Source organism: Falco naumanni, chromosome 1, assembly GCF_017639655.2.
Source record: "Falco naumanni isolate bFalNau1 chromosome 1, bFalNau1.pat, whole genome shotgun sequence".
NCBI classification, from domain to species: domain Eukaryota; kingdom Metazoa; phylum Chordata; class Aves; order Falconiformes; family Falconidae; genus Falco; species Falco naumanni.
In genome coordinates this window covers 90,571,452-90,597,403 of record NC_054054.1, presented here as the reverse complement: position 1 = coordinate 90,597,403, position 25,952 = coordinate 90,571,452, and the positions used below count along the sequence as shown (strand labels likewise).

Here is a 25,952-nt window from a genome sequence, read left to right as displayed (position 1 = left end):
TGATGCATTAAACAAAATGGGAAAAAGCACGTGACAAGGCTGTCCTTTCTTCTGCCCTCTGAGAAGAGGTAGAGCAAGGAATGTAGCCAAAAGGTAACAATTTTCAACTGAAAAGTAGAACAGCTAATTCAGATAGATAGAAACAAAAAAATATTATGTGTTTCTATACTGCACATAGAAACAAACCCTTCTCAGTTAATGAATTCACTGATTTGTAATAGTGAATGCAAGGCTCTAAACTAAAAGCTCAGATAATGGCAGTGGAAAACAGAACAGTTCCATCTCAGCCAGAAGACAACTAAGACCAGTATTAAAGTAGCCAGCACATTTACTTCTACAACCTCCTCAGTTCATTCCGTTTTCTTTCCTTGAAGAAAAATAAAACCACACACCTGCTCCTGCCATCTGACTCTGAACTTCTTGTTAACCTGACTAGTAATGAAGACTGGTTTAAGCCACATTTAGTGTTCCTTGTAAGAAATTATCCTTGCCAAATTACAGTTCTATTTGTTATGTTACTTCAGTGTATTCCAGCAATGTTGAGTGTGAATAATAGCTGAAGATATGAAATAGATCAAGAGTCTTTTTATTCATTATTTCTGTGGCAAACTCCTGGGGCAACAGGTTTTACATACGCAAGGAAAGGAAAAGTCACTTTTTCCTTCTGTAGATTTGTTTTTGTCTAACAGACAAATTCCAGTTACACTTTCTAAAGCTCCTTGGAGCTGTCAAACTTATTCCAAGGGTGTTCTGGGAATAAGAGTTATTATTTGAGGTTTGGTTACTATGGATAATACGCTAATCAAAATATCAAGCAAAAGTAACACACAAGCCAGCATTCCATGGCTCCCATCACGTACAAGGCTGCAGCTCAATACTGGTCCCCACTGGCAAGCAGTTACATTTGACCATTGCCAAAGCTAACCCAATAGAAATACCACCATTTAGCATCCCAGTGCTCCATGATTTCCTAATTTATCTAAAGAACTTTCTTCCAGCTGATGCTTGGGTTTGGAGCAGAGAGGAGCTGCAGCACAGTGCTGGCGGTGAGCAGCGAGGGTGTGTTGGAGCAGCTACACCCAGCAGGGACAAGTCTGCACCACAGCACCCTGCTTCTCCTCACTCTCCAGTGTTAGCTTTGCACAACTAAGGGCAGCCACGCTGCAAGGTTCCCTACATATACAAACCAAACAGATTAGTTCCACCCTTCTGGATTAAAACACAGCCACTCGAGTAGCTGCGGCCTAGTGATTTCAAGAGACAAATGTTTAGGCATCACTTGACCACTTAAAGGTTTTTTTATGTGGACAGATACTGACATAAAATAGTTGCAAGTTAACATTACTGTGTGAGCAAGGCCCTAGTTATACAATTGTTTATTTACACTCTCTGCCATATCAAGGCTGACTTTGCAGGAAAACAAAAAATAATAAAAATAATAATAATAAAAAAAAGATCAAGACCACCAGACATGACTGGGCATCCTTAACATTAAGTCTATGCTACAGAGTTTGATTTTTGACAATAACTCCCCATTTTCTATTAAAAAATCCTCCACTACTTTTTTTCTGCAAACTCTGCCTTGGCAGCAAGGGTAAACAAAGTAGTCTTTGAAGACTGTAGTAGAATTTCAGTATCATAAAATAATCTCAAATCTCATGCAATTAAGCCATTAAACTTTTTAACATAAACCAAAAGGGTCTTTTTGCTGAATAAAACATCTAAAGTTCATTCATTGATATGATCTTGATGCCCTACTTGTTACCCTTTTAACCAGGAAAAAAAAAAAAGCCTGACTGAAGATTAAATAATACATGAGGTTTTTATCTAAAGACAACTAAGCTTAACTGTTACAGTAAAGCTTTCATCACTAGCAGCGTCTTTGCCAAGAGTATTTTCCCCTGCAGGCAACGTTGTTGGACTTAAATCAGAAAAAGTCAGTCGTTTATGTCAGCCTGTTCCAGTTCTGCTTTCTATTAAGACAAACTGAAGTCCTTCTCCCATCGCAAATGCTGGGTGCAACACTCATTTTCCCATGTTTCATTCTCTTCTCTGTTAACGATGCCATACCTTCACCTGTTTGGGTATGGACACTCAGTTTAAATTCCTCTAGGAAACAGATCCCCATATCTCACATAGGTACAAGACAACTACAAAATACACACTTTACAATATTAAGGCAAATTCTCCAGAAATAATCCAATCATATTTGTCCAGGCAAATGTATACAAACATCCATGCAACCATTCCTATCTTGTGATTACAGTTTCTTTTCTACTTAACATTTTACCATTGATAGTTTAGACTTCGGGGAAGAAGTACCTGTTGAGGAGGTAGTGCAGGGAAACAAGGTTTGAGGGGTTTTTGATACATTTGTTAAGCAAGTTTTCAATACAGGAAAACAATCTTCTACTGATAAAGAATATCATGCAACCTTACTACAGCAGCAGAAGCACTGAATGTGCTCGCAGGATAAAGGTTTTCTGCTGTTTGATAGTGTTTTGCATTACACAGAAGACATATGTGCAGGAAAATGTCAGTGCTCATATGAAAATACTCATTTTAGGATCCATAACAGGTTTATGCACAAAGAAAAGATGCAATTTCCCAGAGGAACGGTCACCATCCTTGACCCTTGAGAGAATATAAATATTGTTTTGTTTTGCCAGTGGAAAAAATTCAAGGCAGTTTTGCCTGACTGAGTGTTTTCATGACCATTTTATCAGGCTTAGCAATACTCACACCACAGAAAAACTTTTTGTGAGGGGTACATAATTTTAAACAAAACCATTCTATAATTTTTTTAATACTAAAACTGCCTTTAGACATTTAAAACAAAGTCCACGTGAAAATTTCTGCATACATGCCTGTCAATTCAGCACACTGAATAACAGTAATTCTCTAAAAAACACAAACAGGATATCTTTACGTGAGAGAATAGATACAAACTTATTCTACTTAAATGCTGGTATGTCCTTTGCCTTCCTATTCCCTGAAGCAAAACTCCTGCCTGCCTCCCTACGGTCCCTTAGAAAAGCTTCCCTTTTCATGACATGTTCTGTTCAAGAGTCTTAAACATTAATTAAGCCTAACAGTCTTCAGAGATGTTAGCACAGCTATAAAAAGGTTTCTGAATTGAGTGGCTACTGAAGGGAACTGGCATCTGATCAAATTTTCAAGAGTTATGCTCCCCACTTCATGAATAAATCAAAGAATTATCAGTTTTTGAAAGTCTCCAGCACTATTTTAGCTCTTGGTGCCTCATGTACATAGTAGCAGCCCTATTTTATGGATTCAGCATCTAAGGCATAATGAACCTAGAGGGGATACTAGTGGCAAAACTGTGAAAGAATCCAACCCTGTACCCTAGCCAGAAAAGTAGAGTTCTTCAGTTATTTTTTTTAAACTATATATATTTATATATTTGGGAAGAAATTAAAAGCTGACTGAAATACTAAAAGATGATTCTATATTCTCTATGCACTACAGTGCTTAAGTGACAAATATTTTTAATTGAGGACTACTGAGATGCTCTATGAATGAAGTAAGGTTTTTTTGCAGACTGGGGCATATTACCACAAATTAAAAGAATGAAAAATTATAGCATTAACTAATAAATTCATGATAGTTCAATATTTTACTCTATGGCCACATCAGCCCAAAATCCTAAAGGAGCTCAGGGGGCTTCAGAAAGACAACTGTATCAAGGTCACTGCTGTACAGGCGCATCCAGTGACTCCTTCCATTAGGACAGGATGCTCTAGGAAGGAAGACAGAGAAAAAACTCTTTTCTGTCTTCCTAACTAATCTATAAATAGTACAAATGTATAACTAAATCTAGTACAGCAACAATGAATACCTTATAAAGATTACCAGAGCTACCATGAATTTTAGACATATATCTTACAAGTTTAAAGCAGTTGTCTCCAAGGAGGGAAACCCTTCAGGGGAAAGTACACTGAATTCTTCTGATCAGTTCTTTTTTATCAAATAACCACACAGTTTTGTGATTTTCTCATCATAATACTCGTAATACCATAAAAAACAACATTGTTGAAGTTTAACTACGGGAAAAAAACACCAAATATTTACATACAAACAACATACATCAGCAGAGCTGAACATTTCTCACCTAGTCAAATTTCAGTATTCTGTGACTTGAAAAAAAATACATATACAAACACCAAACAAAAATCCCCACTTGGTAAAAAAAAAAAAACAACAAACCAAAGCCCCACTGAAACAAATAACAAAGAAGTTCTCTTTCAAACTCAAACACAGATATTTCAAAACAATTTGAAATTATGCTGCGTACAGACACTTAAAAAACCACAACTACACCTCTCCTCAGTCAAGAGCACGCTTTCACAGAGAATATGAGTACAAAGAGATTACAGAGCAAACCTATCCTGTGCTTAAACTCTCTATTAATGAAGCCAAACAGAGGAACTGCCTCCTTCTCATCTTGCTCTGCTAAGGAAGTGCAATGCCGCAGCAAGGTTCAGCTCCAGGCTTCCCCTTTTCCCCAGCACAGCAGGGATGAAGCACCCCTCCCTGCTCCACTTACCACAGCAACCATGGGCTGGGAACGCCAATTGTGTCTAGCTTTGCAAAATTGGCTTCTCCTTACAAATGCAACATTGCAGTTTTCCACTGAGAACTGTTGCTTGCTCACTCTACCGTAACTACAGGAAAAGCCCATTTCTGCAATCTGGAGGAGGTACCAGTCAGTATGATGAGTAGTAGGAAAAGCACTTAAAGGACTTGCCATTTCCCCATTAAAATTACAATAAATGTAATTCCATCCTTCCTTCGATATTTCACTGCATGTCCAGGAAGATAAGGTAGCACTACTCATTTAAGTGTTTCCAAACAAAAATGCTGCCCTTCTAACAACATTGCACTAGCCCGTGTTCTTCTGTTCACTTCCATATCAGCTACCAACACAAGGACGGGCAACCCCCCTAACCTGACAAGCCCCACATTAAAATATATTCATAAGACACGCCAGGAGACAAACACCACACTTCCTGGACAATCAAGGGAGCAAATTTAGGGAATATTCCCCAAACATGAGACGGCTACATCTCTCCAGGTCTTAAACTTCTACTACACAAAGAAGCTGGGTAAGGGCATCGCTGCAGAGGCCTGCACCCTACAGCCCAGCTGCCTGCCATTCAGCTGCTCCCCAAAGCTTTATATTTTAACCTCAGCAAGCTGCTCTCAACTGCGGAACAGAGCAAGCCTTATGGTTCTCTTGGATTTGAAAGTGGGTCTGGATGTGACAGCACTCCACTGACACTCTGGGGCTTCTCTGGAGCACCTTGTGTGCCTCCAGGCAAGATCTCTCCCTGCATGGGAATCCAGACCTCCACACTGGAAGAAACTGACATGACAGCTTCTGAAACAGTAGGTTGGTTTTATTTGGACAACTCTGGAACCAGAACTGATCCTTAAGACTGCAAGCCAGAGCTCTGTATCTTGCACATCCAGCTTGCAGGAGAGCCCCTCCCTTAGATATCCTTTCAAAACGTCTCTGTCCTTTCCTTCTCCACCCTCCTCTCTCACCCTGCCTCTTCAGCTGGCAGAACAGGGGAAGCTGTGTTCCAGGGCAGGCATTCCCAGCACCTCCAGCCCAAGCAGCTCCTTGTCTCTTCGATTCCCAGTTTGCAGAGAAATGCCAGTTACAGGTGGACATTCCAGCTGGGCACAGTTCCTTGGCATCTTTAACCCCATCCACCTTGTGGTGCTGCACACCCAAACATGACCACATCAAACATGAAGCTACACCGTAAGATACTCTTCAGCCCTTCAGAGGCACTGAAGTTGTCGGTCTGCTGACAATTGCACAGCACTTGCAGACTCACTTCTCCTGTATCTGAGATGTGCAGCTACGCAGAAACTCTACAGCAGCACAGACTCACTGCCAGGGACTGCATCTACTTCTGATAAGGGACTGGTGCTTGAATTGCTTGTGAGTGGCATAGGGCTCAAGAATTACTTTAACCCCTGGGGTTAAAGAGTGTTTAAATGAGAGAAAAAAAAAAAAAAAAAAGAAAAGATGGGGAAGATCTCTGAGACCTACTAGAGTACTACAGCTAGAGCCATTCCCTGGTGACAGCAGAGTGAAAATGAAATTTCAAAATGGAAACACATTTTCACGGTACTGCTAAAGAACACAAATGGAAGAAAGCACCCTTTATAAACATTTCACATAAGTATCCTCATTAAAAAGGGAAAAACAGTAGCAGTGTGTAATCACTAAGGTCATCCAATATATTTTTGAGTCCCCAACACTCAATTATATTTATTGAGACTTCAGAAACAACCATAAACAGTTTGAGAGCATGTAGCATCTGCTACTTCTAAGATGAGTCACAGTAGGAAATCCCCCTATATTTTCTAGGAATCAGTTAGGCAGCCCACATGAATGAGAAGAAATAACTTCTATCAATAAACACACATTATATTTAACATACTGACAGCAAATTTCAAATAAAAGATTACAATTAGAAAAATTACTTTGGGCAAACATTCCCCAGTTCATTTGAATGCAACATAAATTTTGTCAAGATATATTAAAGGACAGAAGATACCGGAAGAAAAACTAATTTAAACAAATAGAATTAATTTGAAGACACTTACAAGGAAGAAAGTAAATAGACAACGGAACTTCAACACCCCATAGCACTTGCCTCTGTCTTCAAGTGCTGCATCATTTTTCTCTCCACTCCAAAATACTACAATAGAAATGCCTCATTTTCAACGGACATACTCCTTCCCCCATCTCCAGATGGCCCCTATCACGGAGACATGTTACATTTACTCTGCTGACAGCTAGATCCCTCACACTGCAGAGCCAGTTCATTCTGTTCCTCCTCTCAGATGCTTGAGTCCCACAAAAACCTCTCAGAGGCTACATCCACAGCAGCAGCCACCTCAGGAGTAAATCCCGATCTGTCCTGAACTTAAAAGCATTCTGGTTATGTTCACCTTTCTTACTTTCTAAGCAGTCCACAACTACCTTTTGTAAGAGATGGACTGTGATGTGGAAAATATAAATTTACCTGAGTTCTAGGTTTGAGGTTGGTCAGTCAGAACAATATGTATTTTAAAAGCCAGGTCGAATTACCAGATGATCTTCTAATGAAAGAATGCAACTTCACTGACAACATAGAATTAGTTTTTACATTACTAGGTACTGATGAGACGAGTCTTTTGCTAGGCACAAATTCAAGTTCCAAGCCAAACTTTTATGAAGTTATTTTATATTGTTTTGACCAATTTCAATATGGTCAAATGGTCAATACAGCTGCAAAGAAACTAGGAGGATACAGGATATCTATGAAGATTCATACAGTCTTGGAGCACTGGTGGCGTACTCCAAATAACAATACATTTTTGGTTTTGACTTCTAAGCTGATAATGACAGCTCAAACGTTTGTGCGCAAGTAGCAAACTAGTAACACTTCCAGATAAGCCCTCAGGCTCCTAGAATTACTGAATAGTAGTAGTGTCACCTTCAGAAAGTACAAGATGGCCTTCTTGAATTACCAGGACTCTTGATAAAAATCCAGTAGGACAAAGGAGAAATTCCACCTCACTTTTGAATACCTTTAAGTTACATCCCCATCTATCAATGGAGTGAACAAATCCACCACAAACCAGCAACACCCCATCCCATTAAGGCTGAACTACTTGGAAGGACAGTTGTTTCCACAATACCACTGACACAATAAAATTCACTATTTTTCACCATGAAAGGGACTGCAAAGAGAATTAAAGCCCCAGCATTTGAGTACAAAAAAAACCTATCTGCTGTCCCAGTAACAGTCCATAAGAGGGAATGTGGTCTTTACTGACAATTAGTTCCCAGACTCATACAGGCTCCCTGTACAACCACGGACCGGTCGTTAGCTCTCTCAAGACAAGAGACTTACTGTAAAATGGGACACATCCCATTTATCTGCAATATTTATAGCGACAATGGATTTCTCCAAGCATGAACTCAAATATGATTTCCTACATAGCTTTGCTAAATGTGGCACTATATTTGAATAGTCCTCAATGCTACTGTAATAAATTAGCAGTAGTATGTCAACAAGAACAAAGTTAACTACGTAGTACTTGGCTGTTGACAAGTGCTTAATTACCACAGGAGCACTGTAACAAGAACTGTACGAGCAAGTTCAAAGCAGCAACTAGAAACTTTCAGTTAAACTTTCAACTTATAAAAGTTGCTTATTCTGCAATCAGTGGTATAAGCAAGCCTTCCATAGCAGGTGATAAAACAACTATAATAACACACAGTTTTCCCCAGCACTCACAGAACCCTCTTATCAGCATCAGACATAGCCTAAGATGATTTTATTTTTTCCCAGCTGTTGAATTTTCTTCAGACCTGATTAGGGCATTTCCAGGTATCACACCATACAAAGTAGCTGGAATTCTTTGCAAATATGTACAATAAATTCAGGGTTTGTGCAAACGAACCACATCACTACAGTTGGTAGCAACAAAGTAAGGCACAGACCTGTACCGCAGCAATTTATGGCTCGTTTAGTTCCAAAGGAGAATATAAATTTTACCAGTATGTCTTCTCTTTTCAGACGTCATGTGGCCTTCAAGTGCAATGCAATTCATTCAATATCAAAGCAGAATCAAACCATGTCAACACAACCATATTAATGTATCCAATATCTTGTTTCTAGCTGCAATCAGTGCTACACAGATAAGATGAAGATACAAAATCTGAACACTGTAACCAAAACTTCTACATATGGAAATCAATTCAAATCCCAGGTCCCTCCTGCCTTCCAAAAAATGCAAATCCAAATTCCCTGAAGCAACAGGAAAGTACATTAGATGGGGAGGCCTATGCATACAATGGCAAACATCTGCCCTAACATATTTTAAGTTAAGCTACAGGAAGCATGATTAAAATACAAAACAAAACAGATTTGTCACACAGATCTCTGGGAGTCTGAAGAAAAGCTCACAAGTAGCTGTTTTATTTTCATGTTTGTCATGTTTCACCTTTCTAGTAAAATGTTAACTGTATGCATAAGAGTTTGTATTAGTACAAGAAGAGTGTATAATGTAAGCACAATTATGTATATAATATAAAGGTGTGCTTGCACTGTCTTATTTCCCTCTCTATAAAGAATAAAACTATGGCTTCTAAGTAGCTTAACTGTTTGATGGAGAGAAGTAGAGCACTGTTGCTCCCCCCACTCACAAGAACTGCAAGAACTGATTTTGCAGAATCAGGAAGCTTTAAGACTCAGCAGGATCTCCAAACAGTAAGGAATGCTGGGCACATGATGTCAGTCATCACTGGAAGTTCCACCTGAAGAACATCTGCAGAATCCATGCAGTGATCTGGTTGTCCCAATTTAGTTTTCAGCTGACAGTGCTCACAAATCGTAGCATCCCTGAGGTGGCTTCATAGGATGCAGAGCGAGCTCAGCATGACACTGTTTTCAGTATGACATTGTGCACCCGTAAGTCTAGGCTAAATTACACTAACAGGCATCAGGAATCTTATATTGCAGCTCTACATTCACCTAGCCTGGATTAAGTAGATTTAAACTGGTCTTTTCCATAGTATGATTTAGCTACCCTACTATACACACACAGAACATGTACAGCTTCAAAATGCTTCTTAAAAAAACCACACAAAACCCACAACAATCAAACAAAAAACACCCTGAAATACATCTGCATTAATTCATCAATTTAAAGACCACCAACTCTCATCACTGCATCATTCACACCTCTGGTCAACAGCTGAATATGAACACTAGCATTTTAAAATAGTGTTTTAAAAAACATTTTGTGTACATTATAGCTATATGAGTGTTACTCGGGAAGACAACCATTTCCACCACATGTTAATAATAACACAGCAGGCAAGCATCCCACAGCTTGCCAAGTGTATATTTATTAACCAGCCACTATACTGTAAATAGGACCAGTAACATTTAAGTCTGCAGAGTGTAAAATAGTTTTCAACTGAAATGTCAGTGCCACGCTTTCCAATTAATAAATGAGCTGAGTGGAAGAAGCCCCACCACTATGCAACAGCAAGACTCTTAGAGTATTTTGTTACCAAAGATGGGCCAATACCATGGAAGCGCTAAAGGAAGCACAAGCAGCAAGGTCATTTCATATCTGAATGATTAAGACATCAAACCCTTGATTTCATTTCTATAATCACATTAATTTCACAGCCTTTTCAATCACACATTCAACACAAAGGCTAAGGGAAAAAGAATCCAAGCGCTCACCCTGAAGCACAGCACTCCAAACACAGGCTCCGAGAACATCCTAATCCTCCCATCCTACAACCCACTGCCAGAAAAGACTGGACTTACTGAGAAAGTGAGATAAATTAACAGTCAAAACAAACATAAAATGCCCTGTAAATCTCAAAGGGTAACCCAAGACAAATGCTAAACAAAACTAGCACATTTTTAAAGGCTACACAGAAGCCAAAGTGTCCTTCAAGAGGCTGTACTACCTCCAAAGACAGGGACAGACAGAGGGCAACCACTTTAAGGACAAGGAACAAGATGACCAGCACAAGATGTGCATCAAATTCAAAAGCATGTTTTTGACAGCCAATCAAAACATATCATAATTGAAATTAATTACAGGCCAGCAAATATTCTAATGCTCAGAAGCTATTCAAACATACTCCACAGCAAAATTTTGTCTGTTTTCTGGTACACATTTGTCCTTGGAAGTTCTGGGGGTTTGAGATGTGGGTTTAAGTCAGTCCCAACACAGGCAGCAGAGCTTCCTGACCACCTGCTGTAAGTTACACACTTCAGAAGAACCTTACATATGGGTTTGAGATTTCCATTTGAGCCACCAGAGGTTTCTTGATTCAATTCTGTAAATGCATCATTTGGCATGTAATTTAGGAGGGAGGATAAAATTTTAAAGCTGCTTCTGAGAACAGTGGAATATGCCCAGATTATAAAGATTCTGGAAAAGTTACAAGGAATTTAGCTACTGTTACAAATAATTCTGCCTCTCTTGGCCTGGAAATGCCTCTTAGCCCTGTGCTTCCTACCAGAGTTGGTTTATGCAACCAGTAATTGAAAGCATTCACCACCAGGTCTTTCTTATTTAGTATCAGACACCACAGATTTCAATGCAGCTTCTTCAGCAGAAAATGTGAAAGAGCCACCACAAACATATTTGCAAATGTAGACTGAGCCTAACGTGACCTTGGTGAATGAAACGGTCTTGGGGAAAGAAGACGACAGGGAGAGCAGCAGATCCTTCAAGATCAACAGAAGAGATGCTTTGGTAATAGAGGAAAACCTTACTCTAAATTGTAAGTCCTTGGAATTTCACAGCTAAACTGAGTCAGCATGAGCCAGTTTAAAGCAGTATAAAAATAATTTCAAGACACATTGTATAAGAGTGAATAAGGAGAGAAAATATATGCCCCAGTACCCCAATATGGCAGCATTTCACTGTCATGTCAGCACCACGCTGTTTATTAAAGGTTACCATGAGCCATCTCTACTTCTGCTCTTTCAGCCCCAAACTTACAGCAGGGTACGTACCTTCTGCTGCACACAGAAAGCTTTTCATCTCTTCTGGTCATCACTGTTTTTCAGAGCTGTTGTGACAAGTCAGCAGATACAGACAGTACTTAAACTCCAAATGCTTTTTACTGGCCTTTCTGAAGTGAGCTGACTGTTTCACAGCTATTCCTTACAAAAGTAGCAACACAACTTGTGCAGCTGGCAGTCTAACCAAAGACCAGAAGACAACTCAGGATCCCCAAGCTCTCTCTTGTTACCAGAGGCTGAAGAATACTACCTGGTGCAGTAAAAGCATGCATGCACTACTGCTGCTTGCATGATACTTACCATACCATGGAAGCAGGCAGAGGGCTTCCATCTATTAAAAATTTCCTTAATTTTCTTTAAGAAAGCCCAGAATAAACTATTAATGCTGCAGTAAATGCACATGGCTACTACGCACTTGACTTGGGGATTGCTGAGTTTTGGTAGCCTTTAATGGCATCTAATATGGGAGGAAGAGGCAGGGAGCCAGGAAAACATTGCTATATGTGCTTAGAAAGCTTGTTATTTTTATCAGTGCATTTTAAGATCAGCAACCCTGAAGTGAAATGGTTAGAACGTTTTCTTCCACTGGTGCTCTGATAGCACACCAAGAGCTTTCAGAGAGTGGATATTTTAGGCCAGTGCAGCAAAACAGACTGATCCCAGGAAGGAAAGCTCACCCACTGTGGCAAAAATCAACACAGGAAGGGTAAGTCTATTCATCCATTATGCTGAAGAACTTAAAATGGAAACATTCTATATGTCTTCCTTCAGGCCAGGATGAACAAATGAACAAAAATGAATCACTACTACAAGTGACTGGAAAACACACTGATGGAAACTGATGGTATCTCTTGTCTCTCCTACCCACAAAAAAGTCCTTACGAACATGTTGCAGGTTTTTGCAAGAAGGGAGCAAAATCAGATCCACTATTTTTAGTTTTTTTCTTTAATTAAGCTTCTGTATTTCTCCAGCTACAGAGGCTGATCTAAAAGGTGTCTCTCACCTTTCCTTCCAATCCCTAGTATGTTTATACTCTTAGCTACGGACGTACAAATGCGAAAATTAACAGCAGATGGAGATACTTGCGAAATTCATCACACCCAGTCCTGCAGCTCTGGGAGGTTAAAAAGACTTAAAGGTTTAGTGAATAAAAATAGGGTGAAGAAGTCGTCTATGTTTAGTACTTTTTAATGTGAAAAACATTCTTCAAAACAATAAAACCTTCATTTATCAAACATTCTGATGAAAAAAAGATTCACATTCAGAATGAGATAGAAGCTAAAAATAACCAGCCAGCTGCAATTCCCACCTTATGCGGTTAGGCAGAAGTGCTTTGCTCACCCCCTCCCCAAGCATGCACACGTTCACTTCCTTCTTCATTGCAACATCACAAGCTGAACTTGATGCTAACAAGCCACAAAGTCCTGCCCAGAATTTAAAGTCACACCCCAGTAATTACATAAAATGAGCTCTTAGTACAAGCAGTTAAAAAAAAAAAAATCAATTTACTCAACTTCAGTTTTGCCTTTAATTCCAATATATTTTGACTACTCATAAAATAGAACAGCAATTTTCATTTCTGAGCTTTGCGCCCTCCACCTTGATGTCTCACTAAAAAAATTTGGTTTAATCTCACTGTAGAACATCAGCATGTTCATTTATCTTGCTGTTAATGCCAGTACAGGGATTAAACCTCCCTGAACACGCAACCTTTTAAGGAGAACATTTTAGGTGTATTTGTGTTTCACTGTTTGTACATAAAATATAATGTGATACAAAGTGATAGTGGGTGAAGAAGAAAAAAAAAAGGAAACCTAGGATAATGTAAAACTTAATTGTGCAGATGTCCCACTCAAAAGGTGGTCCTAGACATCAGAGTAATGTACAGAAGCAGCAAAAGCCTTCCAAAAAATCTTTGCAAGCTTCCACTAAAAAGGAAAGGTGTTCTCCTCTAATCTGCACTCTCTAAAAAAAGAGGCAGCATGTACAAATTCATGACTAGAAAAACCCCTCTACATCACATACAGTTTTTCCCCTGAGAAGACAGAATAAATCACATGACAGTTATTCAAAAGACTTTGTTCTCTACTGGTACCCTGACACTAAAATGTCCTATTTAAAAATGCACTTAGACCAGGAGATGGCTCCAGGTCATATAGCTCATATTAATGCACCTCCAGAGGGAACACTAACCGCTGGGCACAGCAGCCTGGGCAGGGTGTGCCACATACCCAAACAGGAACCAAAATCTTCCCTGCTGCGTATAGATGCAGCTCCCTGACCACCAGTTAACCACCAAAGTGCAAAAGTCTGGTTTTAAATACCCTGGTTTTTTTTAAAAAAAACACACCACAACTCCTCCTAGTTGCTTGCCTCAAACAGGACAGACCTCTGGTGACTGGAAGGATAGCAAACTATTTCATTAAGTCAGTCTGAGCTTTGCAACTGTTGTCTTAAATCAATCTTCAGCTGGGGGGAAGGTAGATTCCACTCTACATCCCCCTTTTGCTGAGAGCAGCAGCAAACACCCGTGGTTCTTCAATGTTAGCAGTCAGCACTAGGAAGTTCCTTCTGCCAGGCACCCAAGATGAGAGCGGTAACTCTTCATGTACACAATCTTACCATCTCCAACACAGCTATCAAGCTGCAGGAATACAAAAGCACAGGACAGAGAGGGAGTTTCATCCAGACCATTCAGCTGAACCTCTCAAGAGTTCTTAATTTATGAATGATGACACAAATTAAGCTGTCCTTTTTGTTTAAGGCAACTGGGAAGACAGAGATCGTAAATGCGAAAGTTCTTTGACTTCCTCTCTACACACCCTTGAGACTCTTACCCACAGCTTCACCGACAACAGCTGCAAGTGCTCTTTGGACAGGGAGGTCCTGCCACCAGAAGCCAAATGTCATTTAAATGAGATGTTTTATTCTTTACACATTCACCACAAATGCCCTGGATGGTTTTGGAAGCCAGGTGGGCTCAGCAATGCTCAAAAGATTGCTGTTGTGCTGTACTGCTTACCTAAACTAAAGATCTTTGTAAAGAAAAAGGCAAACAAATGGAAACTTGCCTCATTTGTGTTAGTGAAACAATCTATTTGAAGAAAGTTTATATGCATTGGTGGTTCCTTTTCTAATTTTAGGTTCTTGGTTACATACTGCAAGTAATTCTCACACTTCAAGAACAAATAGGACTTTAACATCAATACATAGCTTCACCTTCACATGATTCCTGTCATACGGTGCCACGACCCAACATTTTGAAAAGCTGTTGTATACCTGAAGTATGAAACAAAACTTTGTGTCTGACAATACCTGTTTGCTTATGTGTATTCTCACTGCCCGAGACAAGCATTCTGCTTGTGGTTTTCCCCCATTTCCTAAGGCAAGGGTATTTTTCTGCATAGGCTATAAAACACTGAACAACTAACTTACAGCAAAACATGTCAGCCTTTCAAAAAAATCCTTTCCTTGTTTATATTGCATATCTGAACACAAAAACATTTTAAAAAACCCAAAAGGCAGGCATAAGTAATATAAAGCACTGAACATGGGATTCCTAAAAAAGCACTTTCCGAACACAAGGTAAAATGCAGTGAAAGGAGGTCATGTTGATTTGGATTATTCGGGTCTTCAGCCCTGCAGCTTGCAGCCCAAGACAACACAAATGCTGCTAGACCCTGCTCATGCACAAGAAACAGAAAGTGAAACTCACTAATTTACTCATGAATTTACACTCAACAGTAGTATGTGGGGTTTTTTGTTTGGTGTATTACTTTTTTTTTTTTTTTTTTTTTTTTTTTTTTTTTTAAGAAAGATAACTCATTGTATAACTCAGCAGTACTGCCCCTACTTCCCTAGGGAGAAGTTTCTACCTTTCAGCCTCACCCTCATTCCCCATCTGTCTGTTCCTACCCCCAGACCACTGGCTTTGCTAAACATGGTTATTTTGGAACTGGATCAGTTTCCTAACTGTGTATCACACTCTGGTAGCACAAAGGTTATGCCAACACAACTCACTGGGGGCAAGGAGAGGCTAAAGTAACAGCTGGTTTTAATTCAGCAGTAACATCAACTTAAAATTCATGTTAATTTACAGACTCATGATTTAACATTCACAACCCATTTCATGCTCCCAAACCCCTGATCTCTACCTCCTCAAGCCCTGTGTTTAATAGGAATCCAAGTCTGTAATTTTCTTTCAGTCAATACATTTCAAATTGTCAAGACACAGAAAACAGCTTGCATATACAATCATAAAGAGATGAAACTCCAAACACAAACAGAAATACAGGGATTTAGACCTCAGTTGTCAAGACTGTATCTTGACTTTCAAGTACACGAGTGTGGCACTGCTGAATTTTAAGAAAGTTATTAAAGTTTAATAAGATCCCATTGCTAACGACTGACAAGATTACTTAGTTTTGGAAAAAAACCCTGATAGCCAGTCTTTCTTAAAATCGTTTTTTCTCTTTTTCTTGCATAGTTGCTTATTATAATGCTGGCCAGAAGGGATAAAATTCTGACAGGTATTTTACCAACATACTATCAAATGAATTTTTAAAAACCACAACATGAGCATTCACACAGAAGTTTCACAGGTTGTCAAAAGACTACAGGTTGTAAAAGGACAACCTGAGCTTGAAGATGGCCAAATCTCAAGAGGTTAATATTTAGTTTACACCTTTTAATACTAAGTACTAGAATTTCTGTTGCCTAATACATTTTTTTACTGTTTTGTTCAATTTAAAGTGAAAACATGGCAGATTAAAAGAGTTAGGCAAACACACAGGAAAAATTCAGCTGAATATATAGTATTTCTTCTGGCAAGAAGGGGCTAAGGGCTCACTAGTGGCAGAATAAGTAATCATCATGATGTTAAACTGCAAAAATTCACTTAGGCTACAGCATGACCTGCATGCAAAACCAGCCGTGAAACAGAAATGAAGTGCTCAAGGCAGACTCAAACATTAATGTATATGCTCTAGTTCTACTCCAGATCACTGCAGCGCTCCAGCATTGCAGCAGTCTGTATCTGCCCAGGGTAATTGAAGGTGAAACCAGGAACAGCTACTATCATAGCTTCAGCTATTAAGTCTCCTTAATGAATGGTCTAACAATAACCCAGGCTTAACCAGTTCTCTCATTGCAAGGGCCTTAACCATAATAAGCCCCTTGAACATTCCTATAGTGTTTTCCAAAGGTCTCACAGCATGAGGCTACTAACTGTGCTCTCATAGCCTTGTGAGACATGTATTAGTCAGCTTTTTTTTTTTTTCCCCATGTAAATACAGATAAAAAACTGAGGCAGAAAGCTAGCAAACGACTTCCCTGCGGATATGCAGCTGACTAGTGGCATACAGAATCCAGATCTTCCAGATTCCTGCCCTGTCATCAGCCAACACACCATCATTATGAAGAAAGAAATTAGTCTGGTCTTATAAATAGCATTTGAATATAAGCCTTCCTAAAATATTTGCAAGGAGTTGACCTTAAACACCAGCAGAGCTGTACTGGTAGCCTGGGGCTCCAGTCACCAGCCTGCATGTCAGTACACTGGGGTTCTTGACCCTCTGCCTCTCTGGATGTCTCCAGAGCCTGGATCCAATACAAAATGTGTAACAGATCACACCACAACCTCACTTTACCACCTATGGCTGGTTTGGACTCAGTATATCAAGAAACAATAAAACTGCTCAAAAATATAAACAACATTGTTCTGGAATACTCAGGTAGCCAGGAAAAAGAAAATAAACAACAAGCCTTAGTCAGCAACTTTCTGCTACTTCATTCTAAGGTGTTAAATGATCGTGGCCATACTAGCAGAAATCTCACTATAACATAAAGCTGGAAACCTGAAATGTAGAGAAGGACCCCAACACACCTGAGATTTGGAGCACTTGTCCAAAGTAATATTCAGTCAGCCTTTAGGATCTGAACTGCTCCTGTTGTGTATCACACATTTAGTTGCAGTTTCTATAACTCCCAAATGTGCAACTTCAGTATGTTTTGATTTATGTCATGGTTGATACGGCACTACAAAGAACCAGCTCCTTTTCTGGATTACAGCTTCTGACACCTGCAGCAGGTCTAATTGCTGGACTAGATTTCCTGGATCAAAATACTAAGCCTAATACTGATTTTGTAACAAAAAAAAGCCTCTTGTATCTGCTTCTGTAAGTCAAACTTCATTTGAAATTACATACTTTCTAGTAAGGCAACCCTAAAATACAAAGTTGTAAATCGCAAAAGCAGAGTTACAGTAAAAATAAGACAGTGTATTAAAAGGTAATTACAGTAGTTTCTCCTTTTAGATACCTGCACTACTACCTCCCACCCACCTGGGCCATTATCAAGTGCTGAACACACATGCTTTACCACCATAACAGGTGCTTTTAGTCTATGGGAAGAGCTGAAAATGGAAAGCTTGTTATCCTCCACAGAGAAGGAAATGCACACAAATTCTGGGAAACGACTGCCTAAGTGTAACAACAAGTTGGAACATTTTTTTTATTTCTATTCCTTACTTTAGGAGCAAAATGTGATTACAGGCCGGAGAGCCATAAAATCCTCCTATTTTGGCTGCCTGCTTCCCAAATGACAAAAAGCTCATGACTGTAAAAATATGAGCCTCTAAGACTTCAGCTAAAGGCTCGTGTCGCTTAATGCAAAAGCAGCAGCAGAGTCAAAATTCACTGCATTCTCCACAGGATGAGAAAACTCATCGCATTAGTATGCATTAAAGCACCGCCTGACTGTGGCAAAGCGGATGAGACCTGACTCTTAACAGAGACTGTTTCCATCCCAGCTCACATTTAGGTCTCAATTATCTTATCTGCTCTGCCACTCGCATACTTTCCAGATAAGAAATGTTCTTCCCCTCTTTTGAAAGAAGCTTAGAGTTAAAACTGAAACCACAACCAATGTTAATCTTAAAAATGTTATAAATTAAAATTCATTTGAGGCTAGTGCTTTTACAAAATATTCTATGTACAGGTGAAAACTGGGAACTAGAGTTAACTGACATGCTAGGCAAGTTTTAATAACAGTAGTATGTTCTGCAAGAGGAAAGGGAGTATTTTCTTAACTTCAGTTTATTCACATGGTTTAGGTCAACGATCAGTTCATCTGAAGTTGAGAAACTGCTTAGGAGCTGGGGGAGGGGGGAAAGCCTGTTTTCCTTTTCCAATCTATGACTAAGAATGAGGCAAGTGAAGGGAGGATCTAAGATCCTGGAGGCGATGGTAACAAGAGGTCATTAGTTAATTCCCTTAACGATAGATACTACTTCCTTTTATTAAATAACATCAGTCTTCTAATGATGTCAAGTATTTTTTTTTCTTAAGGATACAGCATACTTAAACTTTACCTGAACCAGTCAAAATAAGAGGAAAGAAACATACAAGTAACCCTGAACTGAAAGGCAGATTGTCATAAACCAAGTAAGACAACAGACTCATCTGATTTTTATGCAAAAACTTACAAAGCTGCGCGAGCATATATATTCTTTCTAATAGATACTATGTATCTTTGACCTAATTCCCATCTCCTTTAATGAGATGGTAAAGCCATTATAGCAGTACAAAATTTGGCATAAGGTCTGTCTTAAACGGTACTTTAATGTTTACAAATAAATTAGAATCAAGTTTTTTATTAAAGGAAAAGACAAACACAAATACTGCTCTAAGGTTTAAACGGAAGGTTCCTCCTTATTGCTTAATTCATTTTTGAAAAAGCATAATCAATGTACTCCTATGACCAGCTATTTATTATCTATATTACTATAGCACCTGTGAGCTTCACTTATACTGCAGTAAGACCTACAAAGCCACAGCAGAAATTATGCCCGCTCCGAAAACATTATAATCATCTAAAAGATGAATAAAAAAAAGCAGGAGAGCACAAGGAAATAGACAACAGGAATTTATGTTCTCTATAACTGCACTTTAGTACACTTTCCCTTGCGCACTGGAAGGGTCAAGGAGTATTTTCTTTTTCTATCTGCCCCACCAAAAAAACCCTCCAGGAGTCAAAAAAAGAAGACAACAAAAGCCAAAACCAAATGCCAAAACACAGAAGGAAGAGGTTTTGGCTAGACTGGAAGAAAACTATGTATTTACACAGTCTTAATACCTCTACTTCCCACATAAGACAAGGATTTCATTTTTTAAGCTGTCATCCCATAGAGCATGACTGAACCGTAAGAAAATAAGCATCCCTCTGGATGGCTAAAAGGCTAGGTGAACTGTCAAGGCAGAGCTGCTGAGCAATACATTCAAAGCTGTTTCAGGCAGTCTTTAAAAAAAAATAAAATAATTCCCCACTCCTTTAATGAAAAATCCAGTGAGTTCATATATTCACTCCATTGCAATGGGGGGCACATACACAACTGTGAAGAGTGATGTTTTCATTTAAAGGAATACTTTTGAAAATTTACCACTACAACACAGTAGTGCATCCAATACAAACCAGCAGCCAGAGCTGTTTACAAAGCTTTCTGCTCAGTCTTAGACTAAAAATCCAAACTTTTTGCTGTGTAATAAATCAGTGCTCTGCATTTAACAATTTTCAGCGGTACCATATGCTACATAGTCCCATTACAAGGAAGAAAAACATCATCTCAACATGAATCATCCGTGACTATATTCTTGTAAATCTGGCTTAAACACTCACAATGTTCAAGGGCAACCCTAAATAAATCTACTCAGTTTTATGCCAGATTCTGTGTAACAGAATTGCAGCTCACTTACTTAAAATTAAAGGGAAAAAAGTTTTAATGTAGGAAGTGAGCACACTATTTGTGTCTCTCCAGAAGCAGACTCACTGTACACAAAATCTGGCACACATTCTTCAATTCCAATCTAATAAAGACATCCAGCTCATAAAATGATTATAGTATCTGGTAGTCATAACACCTTTCATCCTAAACTGCTTAACAAATGTGAAAATACATACACTACATACCAGATTAATTCCTCCTAGGGCTGAAGAGCGGTTACTCTGGAACATAACATCTGCCACACTCTACATCACAGTAATTCTGGAGAGTTGTTTGTGAGAAAAGTAAAAAACCCAAAACAAATACGAAAGAAACCCATGTACACATTTCAGACTACAGGGAAATGCAGTAGGCAGCATACAGTTCTATAGACAGGAGTTTATCCAAGACTTTGGGGTTAACATCTCCACTCTTAAAGTAACAATTTCTTAGATTAAGTACAAACAGCTTTCTCTGTCTTCCCAAAAACAGCACAACCCACAGCATAAAGGCTGCTCATACCAAAACAAAGGCATGAAGGCCTGAAAACATGGCACATCAAAGTCACTATTTGCCCTTCTTTTGAGGAATTACCTGGTCTCTCAACCCAGTGTCATAATCAACAGTGACAGCTGAAGGGGGTGCAAATAGGGGGAATTTACCAGCCAAAGACTTTAAAGGCAACTTGATGAAGATTAGTTCATCTGAATGAGCTATGCTCTCAAGCTTTGCCCAACTAACCCCCATGATCCAACCATACCTAATTATACTAATATTCAGAAAGACAGACTGAAATTATGTCAAACAAACTGTGAGAATGTCCTTATTTAAAAGCCTTTTGTAGCTCAGTAGGAAGGCATGCAACTGCGCGTTCCCACATAACCATTGGTTTCATTAAATTCGAAATAAACCAGAGTCCATTTTGACCTAATATTCAGGGTGGGGAAAAAATAGTAATTACATCAACATCAAGCTATTACCTGTTCAAGGGCATAAGTGCTTACTTCATTAACAACTCAGACAAACTTGTTTTGTAAGCTCACTATATTAAATTTGAAATTTCCCTGCCCTTACAAATTAAACTAACAATTTCTTACACAAAGGGAAAGTCCAGTAAGACAACACAAACACAAGGATCAGTATACAAACAAGAAAACTTAGAAACTGCTCAAATCAAATGCATTCTTTGCCATCCTCAGCAAGCTTACCTGAGCCACCTAGACAAATAAATTGCCACAATTTCTTTGAATTCACTTAAACAACAAATTTTTTTTTAAAAATAAAATACTAGCAGTACTCCAGCTTTCTCCAATCTGAGAGCAAAACCTACCGACCTTTACAAACATATGTTTTCACATTTCCAACAGGAAGTAAAAATTAAATACCCATGATATAGCTCTACAGAATAAGCACAACATGTCACATTAGAAGTACTGCTCTTCAATGCTGTGAAGTGGGGCTTTAAAAAGATGCAACAGAAACTGCCACAGTATAACTAACTAGGAGAGCACTCTGATTTCCAACAGCCTTCAGTAGCTGAGGAGATGATGACCACACCCAATTAATTTACTTTAATTTCTATTTCAACTTTCCTCCTCATTAATTAGGAACTGAGGTTCACATAGATTACAGTTCCTGGCCTGCAATACCAATGATGATTTTAAGCGGTGCACATTATACAATCGCGCTTCGTGTGCTGTAATACAGCCAGCAGATCAAAATGAAAAGACAGAATGTGTGCTACCTGTGTAAAAACAGGAAAAGAGATTTCCTTCTTTTTACCCAAAATATCTAAGGAACTCCTACATTTATCAGATCAATACTTTCTAAAATATGTTTCACTCAATAAATGACAACAAACCTACTGCAGTGATTTCAGTGAGTGATAACAAGACTGTCTGGAAAACTCACTAAGCTACCCTTGAAAGGACTAATGAACAAGCAGGCGCAATGCAATTGCACAATGTTTATTACACAGCACTAAGCCAAAGGCAATCAAATCATTCTGATTTAATCAATGGCCTTAAAATACGGAAGTAGTTTCAAAATAATAAGTGTAAAATAAAACACTCTTTTGGGTTTACAACTTTGATTATTTTGTTCCTGTTGTGTAAAAGCACATCTATTATAAAAGCTGAGCATGTGTTGAAATACAATTTTATAAAAAACTACTTCTTTAATACCTTTGATACTAAAATTGCACTTCTATTCAAACTCAGTTTGTTGTAAATTCTGTGACTGAACCATAGATAGGTTCTATTAAAAGAATCTGAACTCTGTCTTAAAACAGAAGGTCTGTTTTCTGTTTAAAAGCAAACTTAGACACTAAGTTTTTTTCCCTGTAAAATCAACAAATAAGTAGAACTGAAAGCATTTAATGAACACCTCTTCCTCTGCCTTTTCTCATAATGTGAACGTTGCAGCATTTCACGAGGCTGCAGAACAACCTGAACAAAAACCTGTAAATGGAGAAAACTACTCTGTTCCTGCTCCAAACTCACTGACCCCACCCTTTGCGCAGCAAACTTCACCGACGCTGTAGCCCTCTCCTCCTCGGCCACAGGGTTTCCTGCACTGCCTCTGTCAGCCCAGAAAACTCGAGGCTAGTTGCATACGGTGTTTCTCTCACAGGCAAGACAGCTTGATTAGTCAGAAGGCACACAGGCCGGTTCTGTTGAAAGACCACCCCATCCTGCAACACTATGAAAAATAAATTTAACAGCAAAAAGCTTGTTGATACAAGAGCCATACTCAGAACGCACCTAAGTAGAAACATCTAATCTTTAAAAGTTTTGACTTGCAAGGATCCTTTTTTACTGATAATGTACGTAACTAACCAAAAGGGAAGCACATACAGAGAATCACTGTAATACACATCCAGAAGAATTTGTTTGCAATATGAAAACAATTTAGGTCAAGTTCTCCTCAAATCAGATGCCAAAGGAAGTTATATGATGAGCTATAGATTAAGTAAGAAATCTTGATTTGACAAAACCTGAAAAAACTATACATTAATGCAGATAGGAAGAGTTTGCAGCCTCTCTGAGAGCGCATAAAAGAATTAAGTTGTTAGATATTTGTATGAATTTCAATGTTAACAGAGAGTTTGTGAACAGGTATTCACATTTAAAACACTCCCTATTATTACATTACTCCCTGAGAACTCAGAATTAGCCAGTTACCAGAAATAATATAGTTTTAAGGAACAAGCATGGTATATTACTTCATAAACAATCCATTATCAATGTAGAAATACCAACACACGTACTCTAATAGATCTAGTACAAGATATATTAAAGTAATGACTACTAGCAAAGTAAGTTACATAACTCTAAGCCCTGTAGCATCCTAAACATTTGTTGCAAATATATAAGCAAACCTTAGAGAACAGATTGGAGCCCACTTATCCTCACCCAAACATGAACACCATAAACTGTGGCCAACAGTGTCACACCTCCGTTGTGCTCTTACCCAGTTAATTTTTAATCATGTTGTGTACTGCGGAACAGCTTTCACAGAAGAGGTGAGGAGCATCCCCCATTGATCCAGAACCCTGAACTGCTTTCATATTTAGATCACTATCCTGTGAGATGGGCAGAGTGATTTGAAATCCTCTTGCACAGAAAGTAGAACCGAGCACAGCTTTCCCACAGCCTGGGTAAGTCCTCCTGCTAGGAGGTTTCTGCACAGCAGGGAGGCCATACCAGCACCACCTGTTTTGCTGTTTTTAAACAAACATGGCAACTGCCACTAGACTGTGTGCTGAGCCCAAATACTCCGCACACCTACGACATCAGTGTTCAACTGCTGGAGCACAATCCTGAGGAGAACACCCTGGTTGTGGACAGCAAATCCATCATGGAGCTGCTCATTTCTGGCCAGGCTGAGTAAGTGACCAAGGAAAACCTGGATGCTACAAGGGCTAGTCTGTGGCTACTAAATTTTCAAAGTATCATGGTTATAGGATTAGGGAATTAATACCCCTTATGTTCTGGGTGGAGGTGGAAGGGGGTGTGGAGGGGAAAAAAAGACACGAGGAAAAAGATATATATACAAAACAACATTCTAAAGGCTTAGTACTTGCCTAGTGTCCTCCTTCTTTCTCCTTCCCACGCAAATATGAGTGCTGCTAGATGACATTCAGCACCTACAGTAAATCATTTCTTAATGTCATTAAAAGGACAGATACATCTGCTAAGACCAGAATTATCTAATTATTGCCAACTCAGTTTACAGAAAGCTGACAGTAACCAAGCTCCCCTTTTCACTTGAATTTCACTAGGCCAAATACTGATGTCGTTTTAAACTACTTACTTACAAACAGATCTGAGGGGTAGTAATCTTAATGGACAAACAGCGCTTATCCGAGCAGTGCCAGAGTCCCTGGCTTGCAGGTGAAGGGGACCGAGGCGCTTTCCCTGCTCTCTCCCGGTCCACTCTCTCCCACCGAGGCATCTCCTCCTCCGCACCGGTTACTGTAACGCGCCGCAGCCGCTGTCCCGTACCTCCAACTTCCCGCACAGCTCCCCGCCAGCTCCCCCACCGCGCCCGGCGGCGGCGTGCGGGAGCCTCGCGGAAACCAGCACGACCCGCGGAGGAGCTGCCCCCCGTCCCCTGCCCCCGCACCCCAGCCGCCGCAGGACGGGCGCAGCTGCCCGGGGGGCTCGCACCCCCCGACCCCCTCACCTCAAGCGGCGGGCGGCTATCCCGGCCCCTCAACGGCCCCAGGGGAGCGGGCGGGCGGGCCCCTCCGCGGGCGCAGCTCCCGGGGAGCTTCGCCGTAAGGCGACCCCGGGACACCGGCACCCCCCGGGCCGGTAGCGAACCCCCCACGCCCCCGGGACGGCAAGAAAGTGCTTTTTGAGCGCCCCCCTCCCCGCCGCTGCCCCGGCCGGCGCTGCCCGCCTCCCCACCCCGGCGGGATCCGCCTGTCAGAGGCGAAGCCTCGGCGCGCGCCCCCTCAGCCGGTGCCGGCGGCCGCCTCGCCTCACGGCCGCGGCTCTCGCCCCTGCGCCTCGCTCACCTGGTGCCGGCCGGCGGCAGCGGGCCACGTCCGCGGCGCCTGGGATAGAGGCGGGAGGAGAGAAGGAAGGTGTCCGCCGGCCCGTCCTCGTCCCCGCCGCTTCCTGCCACGGCCCCACCGCCGCCCGAGGTGCGGCTCCCCCCGCCAGGCGCGGCCAATCGCGCGGCAGCTCGGCGATCGGCTCCACGGCCTGTCCGCCGCTGGGCGGGAGGGAGAGAGGAGGGGAGGGGGCATCGGCGCTCGGCTACCCGGGCAGGCAGCGGAGCGGCGCCGCCTCATCGATCGCCCCCCTGTAGCATCGGCGCTCGATTCAGCCGCCTGCGCGGTCCCGGCGGGAGCGAGGGCTCCGTGGTGCTGGTCACGGGCTGGCCGCCGCCGTTAGTGGCTGGGGGGCCACCCCCCAAACCGGGACGGGGGGGAGCCCCTCAGGGCCTGGGGTAGGCGATGTCGCCGCCCATAGCGGGCTCGGGGCTCGAGGGGTCGGCCCCAGGGGTGTGAGGGGCCGGGGCCGGGCCTGTAGGAGCCTCGGGTGTCTGAGGGAGCCGTGTCGCGGCCCAGTAAAAAAGCAGGTTTTAATAC

General features: G+C 40.7%; 1 protein-coding gene across 3 annotated transcripts in view; it reads right to left on the bottom strand.

Moving 5' to 3' along the window:
• The window catches only part of TAOK3 (TAO kinase 3), a 95,128-nt gene extending 69,602 nt beyond the window's left edge, over positions 1-25,526 (bottom strand). For 2 of the 3 annotated variants that reach the window (XM_040605773.1, XM_040605793.1), the window contains exon 1: positions 25,374-25,526. The gene's annotated coding sequence lies outside the window, so the exon portion shown is untranslated. Of the gene's footprint in view, positions 1-4,567; positions 4,665-25,373 lie in introns of those variants that run through there. The other variant, XM_040605783.1, reaches the window with a different exon arrangement.
• Positions 25,527-25,952: the final 426 nt, after the last annotated feature.